Source organism: Puma concolor, chromosome A1 (assembly GCF_028749965.1).
Source record: "Puma concolor isolate L17-30 chromosome A1, mPumCon1.1.hap2, whole genome shotgun sequence".
Classification (NCBI taxonomy): Eukaryota; Metazoa; Chordata; class Mammalia; order Carnivora; family Felidae; genus Puma; species Puma concolor.
Genome location: NC_141667.1, coordinates 140,590,178 through 140,603,382, shown reverse-complemented (window position 1 = coordinate 140,603,382; position 13,205 = coordinate 140,590,178). Strand labels below are relative to the sequence as shown.

The window sequence follows — 13,205 nt, the reverse complement described above, 5'->3', positions numbered from 1 at the left end:
TAGAAGAAACACTTCAGCACCTTTTGTATCTGTACATTCCCCTATTCCCTACTTCTGTGCCAGGGGATAGAAACCAAGTTGCTACAATCTGCAGGGTAAATTTTCTTTCTGGAAGCACCTGAGTGTTCTCTACTCCTAGAAGACTTGCACCCATAGAATTCCCACTCCCCAGGCCCAGTGACTCTCTGCAGGCCACGAGCTATAAAAGATGGGATCTGCCTCTGGGCTGATTGATCAAAACCCAGTCCTGAATGGATCACCTTCATTCATATAATAAATAAGAACTGTTTGGTTGCAATTAACAGACAGCCTGACAAACGATGACTTAAACCATCATGATATTTATTATACCAGTAAAATAAGAAGTCTAGAGGTAGGAAGTTCCAAAATTACTTAACTTCAGCGACATAATGACATTATCAAATTCCTGGATGCCTTCTGTCCTTCTCCTTGGCTGTTCTCGGCATTGGCTTCCATTCCTTGTCAATACAAGATGGCTGACACAGCTCTACACTCACATCCTTCTAAAATCCTATTCAAAACCAGGAAGCTGGAGGAAGCACAGGAAGCAGCTTTATCCTTGAGCACTTCTGTCAAAATCAAGGAAGAAAATCTTTGCCAAAAGCCCTCTAATTCTTTACTACTCAAATTGTGGTCTTCAGGTCATAGCTTCATCCTTCAGCCAGCAACTAATTAAAATGCAATGCCCCGAGCCCGATCCTGATTACTGATTCAGATTCTGCATATTAGGATCCTCGGGTGATTTGTGTACACAGTCAAGCTTGAGAAGCACTGCTCTAATGAACTTTTTCTTACTTCTTTTTAGCCAGAGCTTGATGACATGACTTTCCCCACGTGGAAGGGAGGATGGGATAGTAATCATTTTTTTCTTTTTTTCTTTTTTCTTTTCTTTTCTTTTTTTTTTAAGAAATAGGAAAGAGCAGGGGTGCCTGGGTAGCTCAGTTGGTTAAGCATCCAACTCTTGATATCTGCTCGGGTCATGATCCCTCAGTGTTTGGATCAATCTCCTGTTGGGCTCCATGCTGAGCAGGGAGGCTGCTTGGGATTCTCTCTCCTTCTTTCTCTACCCTCCCCCCCCCACACACGTGTGTGCCCTTTGTCTCTCTTAAAATAAATAAACATTTAAAAAAGAAATAGGAAAGAGCAAGTGAGGTAGGCAATCTTGGGACACCTTCTGAGAGCTGCCATGGTATTTCTCCAAGGACAGGGTAGTACAGAGCGCCATGCGCCCCACAGTTCCTTGCTGCTCCCTGAGGCTCTCTGCGATCACACAGACTATGAAAACCTTTCCACAGAATGAAGCACTGGCCCATCGGCAGTATTTTTAACAGCAGGTTGAGACTTTACCCATGTGATTTTGGAAAGGTTTCTTGTTTTTACGATCTTGAGGTTTAAGAGTGCTGAGTAACCCAGGAGAATTCAAAGGAAAAACATTAGAGCTTGTATAATTGCAGGGAAGGTGAAAATTGTAAAAGTACCTGGTTTTTTTTTTCAGTTGGTATAAAATATTTTTTCACCAGAGCAGCTAAAAAAAATCTATTTTCACAGACATCTTTTTTTCCACTTTGCATTGGTTTTCTGGCCTTAGTGAAAATTTACTAAGAACATTATTTATAAAGATGAAGTAACTGCCTTTGAGGATTTGGGCCTAATTTTAAAAATGAAAATTTTGCTATTTTAAGGTCGAGCCATTAATAAGCTAAGGCTTCTTAACTATTTCATAAAGTAAAATTCTTTTTTTTTAATTTTTTAAATATTTATTTACTTTTAAGAGAGAGAGGGAGCAAAAGTGGGGGGAGGACAGAGAGAGAGAGACAGAGAGAGACAGAGAATCCAAAGCAGGCTCCAGGCTCTAAGCTGTCAGCACAGAGCTCTATGTGGGGCTTGAACTCATGAACCACAAGATCATGATCTGAGCCAAAGTCAGTCACTTAACCAACTGAGCCACCCAGGCGCCCCTCATAAAGTAAAATTCTAAAAAACTTTCCAATGACACAAAGTAAGAAAACACAAGGATAAAATGGAATATAGAAAAAAACAGAAAATAAAGGAAAAATGTGGGGAGACTTCTCAGTGTTGGGGCAAGTACCTTGTAGATGGCAATCTAAGCCAATTTCAGGTTGACTTCCTGGTGATTATGTGATGATTTACCTATATCAGCATAAAAACAACAGATGTCTTTTTTGTCTCAAAATACCTCTGTATGTTTATTTGAAGCCTCCTACATCATCACTCTTTCCCACTGGTGACTTAAAGGGCATTTTGAGAATAGTTTCAGGCTATCTTCCGATCTCCTTCCAACCAAATCTTTATTTGTTTAACTCAATGGAAAATGTATGCTCCCAATGAACTTCTTTTTTCTGTGGCCTTACCTTTTTGATACGACAGAGTACACGGAGTCTAACTCCAGACCAAAAGACCGTGAACCAGATTTTTCTGCAGGGAAAAACCAGAGTAAACTTCAATATAGAAATAGCTGTTTGATATCACAAATGCTGCAGACACACTCAACAGAGTGTCCTTAAAACAAAAGCACACATGAACCAGTGGTCGTATGCAGGCAATCAAAGAGTTGGAGGACGTGTCACTTCTTACAACATTTGGCATGTTTTAAGTGCACATAGTTCTCATCGAATTGGCTGGGAGGCCCCTACAGAGATCTGCTGGCAGACTAAGGTGCCCACTAAAACAACTGTGAGTTTCAATAAAAATTCGTGCCATCAGTGCCAAAGCAAACTTGTGAAAATTGTCCACTTTCAGGCAACCCGTACAAAAAAACCTTAGGAGGGCTGAAGTCACTATTTAAAAGGGTCTCCATAAGAGCCAAGAGAAATGTATCCCTGATTTATCTGAATACAGATCCTTGTAAATGGTAAAGGCATAGAGAGCCAAATTTGCAGTTGGTACCTGGAACCTGGATTTGGCTCAGCCCGATCTGGCTAGCAAAAACAATGGGGTTCCTTGGTCCTCTTTGTTGGAGACGCTAAATGGAGAATTCAAGAATATGGTGAAACTGGATCTTAAATATAATGGATTTAGTGAGGAACTGGGGACTTGGGGGGAGTCCTGTTTTTTTTCTTTCAGATAGACTGTGCCCATTGAACTGAAAGGAAAATAATATTTTCAACAAAGCAAAAGGAAAGCAAGTTCAGTTACGAAATTGGGAAGCCTTAAGAAAATATATTTTTTTCTTTTTGGTATTTGAGTTTCAGATTCTCGTCAAATGTGAGTTGTGTCCAGTCTGCTTAGTGGTAAATCAGAATGTCACCACTTGACCTTGGCAAAGTTACCTGGTAATGAGGATGAAAGGTGTATGGAACAATTTGTGTCTATCTGAGTCACGGAGTTTTCCTTCCACAGCACAAATGTGTCATCTGTTTTGTCATGGCTCATCTTGAGCAATAGAAGCTGAGATGACCATAAAGAGGAATGGGAAGGGCACCAGCCTGTAGGCATGAGGCAGTATTCACACATAGGTATATGTCTGTCCTTGCACAGGCTTTCTGGAAGGATGCACAAGAAACTAGTAATAGAGGTAGCTTCTGGGGTAGGTCTTGGAGTGGGAACCTGGTGAGTCAGAGGTGGGAAAAAAATTTATTATTTCATGCATATTCTTTCATTTTTCATATATATGCATCTCCTACTCAAGAGAACCTATACATACTGCCTATGTGTGTGTGTACATGTTTACACACATACATATGTATTGCTCATTGAAAAAATGAATGTAGTAGCAAACGGCAGAGTGAGCAAAGAAAGACCATATTCTTCTTGGCTTTACATTAAACTTGATGGGTCGTTTTCTCCCTCTAATCTTAGACAACTCTTCGAAAATGAAGAGGGATAAAATTTAGACAATAGACATGGCTAATGCCTGTTAAAGCAGGGACTCCACAACTATAGAACATAAATGTATTCATTTTGAGTCTGATATTGGAGAGATACTACATTGTTAACAGTACGAACCCCAGGCAGTACCTCACTAGCCGAAAAGTTCAAAATTCAATGGTTGTGAGGGAGCACCTGGGTGGCTCTGTTGGTTAAGCGTCTGACTTAGGCTCAGGTCATGATCTCACAGTTTGTGAGTTCGAGGCGCGTATCAGGCTCTGTGCTGACGGGTGAAAGCCTGGAGCCTGCTTTGGATTCTGTGTCTCCCTCTCTCTCTGCCCCTCCCCCACCCATGTTCTGTCTCCTTCCCTCTCTCTCTTAAAATAAATAAACATTAAAAAAAAATTTTGGGGGGGGCGCCCTGGTGGCGCAGTCGGTTAAGCGTCTGACTTCAGCCAGGTCACGATCTCGCGGTCCGTGAGTTCGAGCCCTGCGTCAGGCTCTGGGCTGATGGCTCAGAGCCTGGAGCCTGTTTCCGATTCTGTGTCTCCCTCTCTCTCTGCCCCTCCCCCGTTCATGCTCTGTCTCTCTCTGTCCCAAAAATAAATAAACGTTGAAAAAAAATATTTAAAAAAAATAAATAATTTTTTTTTTTTTTAATTCAATAGTTGTGTTTGAGTAGCTGCCCTGAGAAGGAGCATTAGGGAGGAGAGGGAGAAGTTGGAGTGCAGGCTGTGGGGACAGGAAAAGCATAGTGGCTGAAGCCTTACAGGATGTAACAAACAGGTCACATTCAAAGGTGAAACTGGTTACAGCCATGTTCACCTCCCTGGGATCATCACCCCTCAAGAGCCTCAGCTGACAGTCTATACTTCATCTAGGAGTGAATTTTGGTATGGCTGCCCTTGACCAGCCCAGTTGAACTTGTCTTAAGATTTTCCTGTCCCCACGCTCTGTCCCTGTATTTCAAAGTACATGCTTGCCCACACTTGACAGTTCCTAGCTGTATTCCTGCCCATTCTAATTCCATTACACCTTTCATGGCAGAAGACCCATCTCAGCTCCCTATCCTTGCACTTCCTGTAACTGACTAAATTTTACAGTGCAGAAGTGATTTTATACTCAGTCACATACAACACAATGTCTGCTGCCTCGCTGCTTGGGTAGGTGATGTGGGAAAGAGGTCAGACGGGCAGGGGCTATGTTCACATTTCCAAGGTGGCTTCATTTATTGGTTGCAGAAATATGACTAAGCTCTTCAGGCTTTCTGTGCCTGCTGCTTCTTTTGTAATGTAATCCCTTAGTTATGCACCACGAGTCTGAAAAGAGCCCATGGACCTGGCCTTCTGCAAAGAAAGCATTCTTATTTGAGCATGCAGATTGTTTAGTGCACAAGGCTCAACCTTGGCCCTATTGACCATTCACACCAGATGATTCCTTACTGTGGAGGGCTGCATTGTGCTTTGTAGGATATGTTCAGCTGCATCCCTGGTCTCTACCCACTAGATGCCAGTAGCACTCCCACAACCACATATGTGACAACCCAGAATCACTCTGGACATTGCCAAATGTCCCTGAGGTACCAGGAGGAATCATCCCCCATTGAGAAGTACCAATTCAGAGAGTGAGTTTTCTCTCAAGTTTTATTTTGGTTCATATAGCCAGACTAGGGTTGGTGTCTGGACAATGTTGTCTTTTCCTGGTGCCCCTTACATTGTACCCTCAATCTATCTTCATTATGTACCTTGCTAGGGTACGGGGGACATGGTCTGCTGTACTCTGAAAGCTTATAGGTTGGTCTGAAGGGATGGTCTGCCTGTACCGTGATGAGCCTTTGCAAGGCAAACAAAGTTGGTCTTCCTGACATTGACCTATTCCTTGATAAAGCTTTCATGAATTATCATTCTACCCAAGTTTCTGACTTAGCACAGATCTGCAGGATATCGAGGAGTGAAGAGGGACAGAAAACTGCATCCTATCATAGCAGAGGGACAACTATTACCAGGCACAAGATGTGGCACACAACAAGAGGTACCTCTCTTCTTGCTTTCTAGGTCTCAGAATATAGACCTTATGCCAGCTGCCTGGCTACCATGTCTCTGTCGACTCATCCAGGGTGGTGACCCACAACCTCACACCAGGAACTGTGGGCTGTGAGTGAGGCTTTGGGCTCTTCACCTCTTTACTGGATTATATTTATATTCATCACATCTTAAAGTTAGTCTGAGGAATGTGTACTTTTTTTGTAATCAGTAGGGTGGTTAAGAGGAGAGAATTTCTAACGGGTGGGAAGGTGACCATGTTAAATACGTCAATGTGACTGAGGGTGATGGAAAGTGGAAAAACCCTTGGATGAGTTCATTGGGATGCCACTGATGATGTGCTAAGAAAATGCTTCAGGGAGAGGAAGGGATAGAAACCAAATGATTGGCCATGAAGGCATAAAAACGGAAGGATGCTATGAGAAGGGAGGCATTGACTTGGACCACTCTTTATCAAGAAGAGTGTGTGTGCATGGCTTATTACCTCTCTGAAGTCTGAGGGGAAGAAGACAGTAGAATGGAAGAAATCAAAGGTGCTAGAGAGATAGGACTAACCAGGGAAGCCAACTACCAGGGAAGAAATACTTCTCTCTCTCTCTGACATCTATGGAAAGAATAAGAGGGAATCCCCTTTATAACTTACTGTTTTCAATTAAGAGACTAAAATGCCCTTCATAAAATGCCCATGGAAAGGTAAAATATTAGACTGTTATCAGCCATGAACACTCTAATTTAAACCAGCTTTGGAAATCTGTGGGCAATAAACTGGTGATTAAGTATTTATTAAACATTTATTGCTTGCATGCCATAAGGCATTGGACCTCTGCCCATTCTCTGAAAAGAGAGGCAAAATTATTTCAAAATGTTTATAGTACAGTAAGTAGAAAACTTTAAGGATTAATCTGGTCTTAACATCTTGTAACTTTGCATTATCTTTAAGCAAGCCGCATCATCATTTTCAGCAACACAAAAGGTGGGTGCCCCGCTTAGTGGGTAAAAATTTGCTGGGAACCTGCTATGTACATGTTCTGCGTTTGGCTGAGTTTAGTGGGTGTTGAAAAAGAGGAAAAGAAGCAAGATGAACAGATGTGCCAGAATAGCTTGGAGAGCCAGAATTTGTGAAGAGTTGTCCCGATTCACAGCAAATATTTAAAACCTAGCATCTCAGGTGTCTGCAAGAGGAGGATTTACAACACAGTATACCCAAAATATTTTACTATCGGTGGACACTTAGATAGAATACTGAAAAAAATCCCCCGTCCATAGGAAGGGAGATCAAAAGAAAGAAAGCCTTCTCTCCACCCCTGGAAATGTTTTTTATTATGCCAAGGATAAAGCAAGAGAGTCCTTGGACCTTTTTTTTTTTTTATTCTCAGAGTCTGAGTTTGAAATCTGTGACACATAAATAAATAAATGTCCTCTGCCTCATCCATTTAAAAAAGTCAGACCAATTATGTATTTTTGCCTGAAGACAGTTGGCAGAACTGAAGGCTATTTTAAAGCCCACTTCAGCTCCAAGAGTTCTGGTTCTATGATAAACCGCTCAAGTGCACAGAAAATACCATACCCTCGTTGGCCTTCGCAAACAAATCCACTTTTCTCTTGAACACAGTTGAAGGATGATTTGCTGTGCTTTTTGTTTTGGAAGTTTGGGAAGGTTTCCATGGTTTCTGTGTCCTCTTGGTCTCTTTTTCTGTGTATCAGCTTGACCATAGATTACCAGAGGCCAACACTGTCATTTCCTTGGATGTATGTCCCTCAAGCATGCATTCCACAGAGGCGGTATAAATTGGCTTTGGGGGTGACATAATTTTAGATAATATATTGGTTTATGGTCTACCAAGGGGCCATAATACATAATCAGACATAAAGTTTATCTGTGGTATTAAAATTTCCTACTTGGGGGGTAATTAGCAAAAAATATATATATAATGACTTGGAGAGAGAACAATAATGAAAACAAGGGTAAGCAACACTGTCGGGGGCAAAGAGTCCTCAGGAATTTAAGATGTGTTGGGCAAGACTCCGGTGCGTCAAATACTTTTTTTTTTTTTTTTTAGTTTTAAAAGTCTATATTTAAAGCACATCCCCCACCCTTTCTTTCTAATCTACCACAGGACACTTTCTGCAAATGTTTAAATGTAGACCTTTTCAAAGTCAATGCAGTATGTAAAACTCAACTTATGCAGAGTCTTTTCTGATGACAGTAGGCATATCTTGGAAAGCGACTCTGCCTTTTGAGGTCAGCCTATACTCTATGGCTTTCTGGCCGCCAGGTCTTGAAGGAGGCAGTGGAAAAGGAATCATCGAGCACCAGAAAGACATACAATTTCATTCTCAGGTTTGTTTTGGATTAGCCTGCAAGTCACTTAAAGCTTCTAAACCCTTTTCCTCACCTGTAAAACAAGGAAACCAGTGATTTACCTTGTGGGGTTGTTGAAGGGTTTGAGATGAGAGGCATGTGCTATTTTTGAGTTAGGCAAAAAGTCAACAATGACTGGATAGAAAAGAACAAGATACCCAGTGGCCCTATTTTGCCAAACTTCACAAATGTCCCGTTTGAGCTCCTGCTGCTGTCATTAAAAAAAAAAAAAAATCCTGCATGCATAATGTAGCCCCCCTGTCCAGTTCCAAGAATGAAGTATTCAAAAGCATTATAGGTAGCTTTCAGTGGAAGACTGGGACTTTGTGTCAACAAAGGGACATCAGGACCATCAGAGATGCCGGCAAGGAGCGATATTTCTCCTCCATAAAAATCACCCATGATTTATTCCTTTAATGAAAACATCAGGGGCTTGTGCAGGCACAACAGCTGTGATTTTATGAAGGGAACATAAGCCAGAATTCCTTGTGGTGGGGCTGTTGCCACAAGGGGTCAGATCTAGATTATGGGTGGAGCCTGGCGTCATCCTACGGTGACACCAACATGACTCAACAGCAAATAGTTTGAAATAACTCTCAACTGTTTAAGGTGAGAAGAACTCACACAATACCAAGCCACACTAAGCCTGTGTAAGTAAGGGCTTCAATGTCTTTGATCTGATGTTGAGTTGAGTATCTGGAGAGGGAAAAGAAAATGAACCCAGTTACCTTGAAGCTTACGCTCGGTGCTCTTTGTCCACTCTGTACATGTGAGCACTTTAGCTGTTGCCACGAATCAAGGGCTTTCCTCCCTGATGTTATAAATAGGGATGAGTAAATATTTTGGATTCATCAGCCTCCAAGTATTCTTCAGATGTTTTAGGTTCGAGCAAACAGACTACGTCGTGCTGAGTACATTCTCCCTTGATTTTTTTCTTTAAGGACCGTGGGTGATTTATGGGAAATGGAATCCATATGTTTCTGCTTCATTTACACTCTAGTCATCAAAAGGTTGTGTTGTAAGAGCTATTTGATGTCCAAGATGCCCTTTGAGCTTGGTTTTGTTGTTGTTGTTGTTGTTGAAGTGTAAGCTGCTTAAAAGTGTTGGTCCCTTTAAAAGGCAGAGAAAGAGAGAGACAGAGAGACTGGGAAGGACTGTTTTGCCAAGATGAAATGGATTTGAACACCAGGAAGTTCGGTTTAAGCTGAAACTATAAACCCATGAATTTCAAATGGGTCCAGAATTTGCAAGAAAACAAAGTCTCCTCCGAGGCCAGTTTCAGGAGCAGCTCTGATAAATACAGAAAAGCAGCTAGCAGCTCACAACCCCACCGGGGAAGAGAGGGCTGTGAACGCTGTTAGCTGCCCAGCTAACACATGTGCCCACTGCTGGGGAAGCTGTTGTCTCCGGTCCTCGGGAGAGCAGTGTCTCCAGTCCAGATCAAGAACTCTTTGCCCTATTTAAGCATGGCAGTATCTGCTCTCCATGTTTTCCCGGGGCTGTCCTGCCCTAGGCCAGCGTTTCCCATCTGTTCTCCTGCCATCTGGCCCAAATACCTGGCCACTGAATGGGATCCTGTGTGTGCATTTGGGACGGTGTTTATTTATTGGGCAATTTCTTTAGAAATATCTCATTGAGCTCACAATAGGGCCGGGAAAACATGGAGTTTGAGTAAAGTACAAAATAGGTTAACTAGGGACCTACAAATTAGGAAAAAGCCAATGTAAAACCAAGTTTTCTTGGGGCGCCTGGGTGGCTCAGTCAGGTAAGCAACTGACTCTTGGTTTCAGCTCAGGTCTTGATCTTACAGTTCATGAGATCGAGCCCTGGGTTGGGCTCTGCACTGACAGTCTGGAGTCTGCTTGGGATCCTCTGTCTCCCTCTCTCTCTGTCCCTCCTCCATGCTCTGTCTGTCTCAAAATAAGTAAATAAACTTTCAATAAATTAGTAAAACTAAGTTTTCTTTCACTCACTCTTAGAGCAGCTCTTAAGTCCTTTTAGGCATGCTTTATCACTTATCTGTGGCATTTTATGAAAGGTTTCAGAAGAAAAACATCCCAGTTGGAATTATTTTATGTGATAGTATAATTGAAATAGCATTAAATCTCTGTAGAGTATGTGTGTGTGTATATATGTATTTGTACATACATATATATGAATATATGAATATATGTATATATATGAATGTATATATATATATATGAATGTGTATATATATATGTATATATATATTCATCTTTAGAGCATTATAGTTGTTAGAATGTGGAACTTCATTATCCACAGGGTCTTTAGATGTGGTATGAAGTTTAATGTGATAGTGTAATTGAAATATCATTAAATCTCTGTAGAGTATGTGTGTGTGTGTGTATATATATATATGTGTGTGTGTGTGTGTGTGTGTGTGTGTGTGTGTAGATGCATATATATGAATATATATATATTCATCTTTAGAGCATTATAGATGTTAGAATGTGGGACTGCATTATCCAGCAGGGTCTTTAGATGTGGTATGAAGTCACTTCAACAGAATTCACAGTCCTGTGAATTACCTATATATTTTATTTCAGTTATCTGGGGGTAAGGGAGAGTGTTTTAGAATCTTAGAGGTTAGGGTTTTCCCCCCCAACTCCTACTCTTAAGGAACGTTTAGCAGAATATTTCCAACATCATTATCCAGTTACTACTACAGTTAACATTTGGGTGTCTGTTCTTTGAGTCAAGCATGTGACTGTGCACACACATGCACAGAGTTTTATGAGATTGTAGTATTTCTTCTGTTTTTCAGCTTATCTTTTCAAAAATATACAGCAGCCTTTTCCCGTATTTATAAACTGTTTTACCTCCTGAACTTTAGTGCGTACAGACTATTTCATCATAGGAATGTACCACAATTAGCTTAATGTCTCAGAGTATTTTTAAATACGGGGCTTAAACAAATAATTCTTTCAGATACATTCTAAAATGTTTTTAAAGTTGTTTGCTATAGTGGCATCTGGGTAACTCAGCTGCTTAAGTGTCTAACTCTTGATTTCAGTTCAGGTCATGATCTCACGGTTTGTGAGTTCGAGCCCAGTGTTGGGCTCTGCACTCACAGCATGAAGTCTGCTTGGGATTCTCTCTCTCCCTCTCTCTCTCTGCCTTTCCTCACTCGTTCTCTCTCTCTCTCTCTGTCTCTCAAAAATAAATAAACATTAAAAAAATAAAGTTGTTCGCTATAACTTAGGACACATTAGAAAATAAACTACCCATAACTTTTACATCTTATATGTCCTTCTACATGTACTCTTTGAGAGCCGTATTTGGAGAATATCCATCTCTGTCTTTAAGAGCCCAAGCTTCCTCAGTATACATGATGCTTTTTAAAGACCTTAGAAAAGATCAGTAAGATAATCAGTAAATTTTGTTTCTTCCTCCTTGGAAAAAAAAAGTTTCCACTGCAGTCCCACTCTAAGAAGAGCCTTGTGACTTCAATTCATGCACCTCTCTCCTTGTTGGATGCTTAGTCCATTGGTAAAGTTCCTGGAGTCACCTTAAAAGAAAGCTGAAATCCATACCTATTTTATTGTTGGTTTCCAAGTTCCTTCACCCCTTGTTGTGGATCTTTCCAATCCGTTACTAGAGAACTCAGTCGTATCCCTTTTGTTGACAGGTTGCCAGGATACCTCTAGGCGACAAAGGCTGGGGCTCCCCTTTCAAGCAGCTGCACACACTGTAAGAATTCTTGCAAGAGGGAATGTGAATCCTGGAGCTAATTCTGCCAGTTTCCACCAGCCCCCTCCCTGAGGGGCTCAGCTGGCCGTGCTAAAAGCTGCAGTAGAAAGGTGAAAACGAATATTACAAGGTGAGGCTCTCTCTGGGAAGGCATGCTTTTTCTCTGTTGTCTAACAAATCAATCAGTCTCCAACCATACCTTTCAACTAATAATAGATTCTTATTTTAGGTAATCCTGATCTCCACTTATGTCTCACTGTTATACTCACTGTTATACTCACTGTTATTCTCTAGTGAAAAAGCAAATACTTTCTCACTAGAGAAAAGGAATCTAAAATAAAATAATCATTGAATAAAAAAAACAAGTACTGCTACACAAAATAACAAATATCATTTTACTTTATTGGATGATGCTGGCTATGGATTACAGATTTTAGTGGCTAAAAGAGAACCAAATTCCATTGGAAGCAATAATAGTATTTAAACCTGTAATTATTTAAAAATAATTTTCTTCAAAGAAAGGTAGAAAAAATATGTTTTATGTTAATCTAGGATTATATGTGTATTAACCAAATTACCCTTGAAAGAAAAAGGGGTGATAAAGGCTATAGTTACTCAACTGATTTGGCAGATTTTTTTATTGAGATGAAATGTACATGGAGAAATGTAACTAATCTTAAGTTCTTAAATTCAAGTTCCAAAGTCAGTGGGTTCAACAAATATATATATATATAACCATGTAAACCATCACCTTAATCAAGAAACAGGACATTTCTATCCCCAGAAAGTTTCTTCATATCCTTTCCAGTCAATCATCTTTCTGTGAGCACCCATGTTCTGATATCTATCACTAGAGAATGATTTGGCTGTCCATGAACTTCATATGAATAGACTCACATGGTGTGTATTCTTGAATCTAACTTCTTAGACTCAGTGGAATGTTTTTGAGATCATCCCATATTTCTATGTGTATTACTGGTTCAATTCTTTTTATAGGGGAGTGTTAATACATTATAGGATTATTCCGCATTTGTTTACCTATTCTCCTATTCGTTAATATTTGGCTTATTTCTAGCTTGGGTTTCCTATAACTAAAGTTGCTATATCCATTCTCGCACAAGTGTTTTGGTAGACATATATTCTCCTGTTTCTTAGGTTCAGACCTAGGATAGAAATTGAAGTAGATGTATGTTTAACTTTATAATGGGGAAATGATATGTCGCTGTGGTTATCATTTGCGT

At 40.5% G+C, this 13,205-nt stretch overlaps 1 protein-coding gene across 1 annotated transcript in view; it reads left to right on the top strand.

The window, feature by feature from the left end:
- The window catches only part of ZNF475 (zinc finger protein 475), an 84,048-nt gene that overhangs the window by 12,788 nt on the left and 58,055 nt on the right, over window positions 1-13,205 (top strand). The window contains exon 3 of the mRNA XM_086705566.1: window positions 11,903-12,094. The gene's annotated coding sequence lies outside the window, so the exon portion shown is untranslated. The remainder of the gene's footprint in view (window positions 1-11,902; window positions 12,095-13,205) is intronic.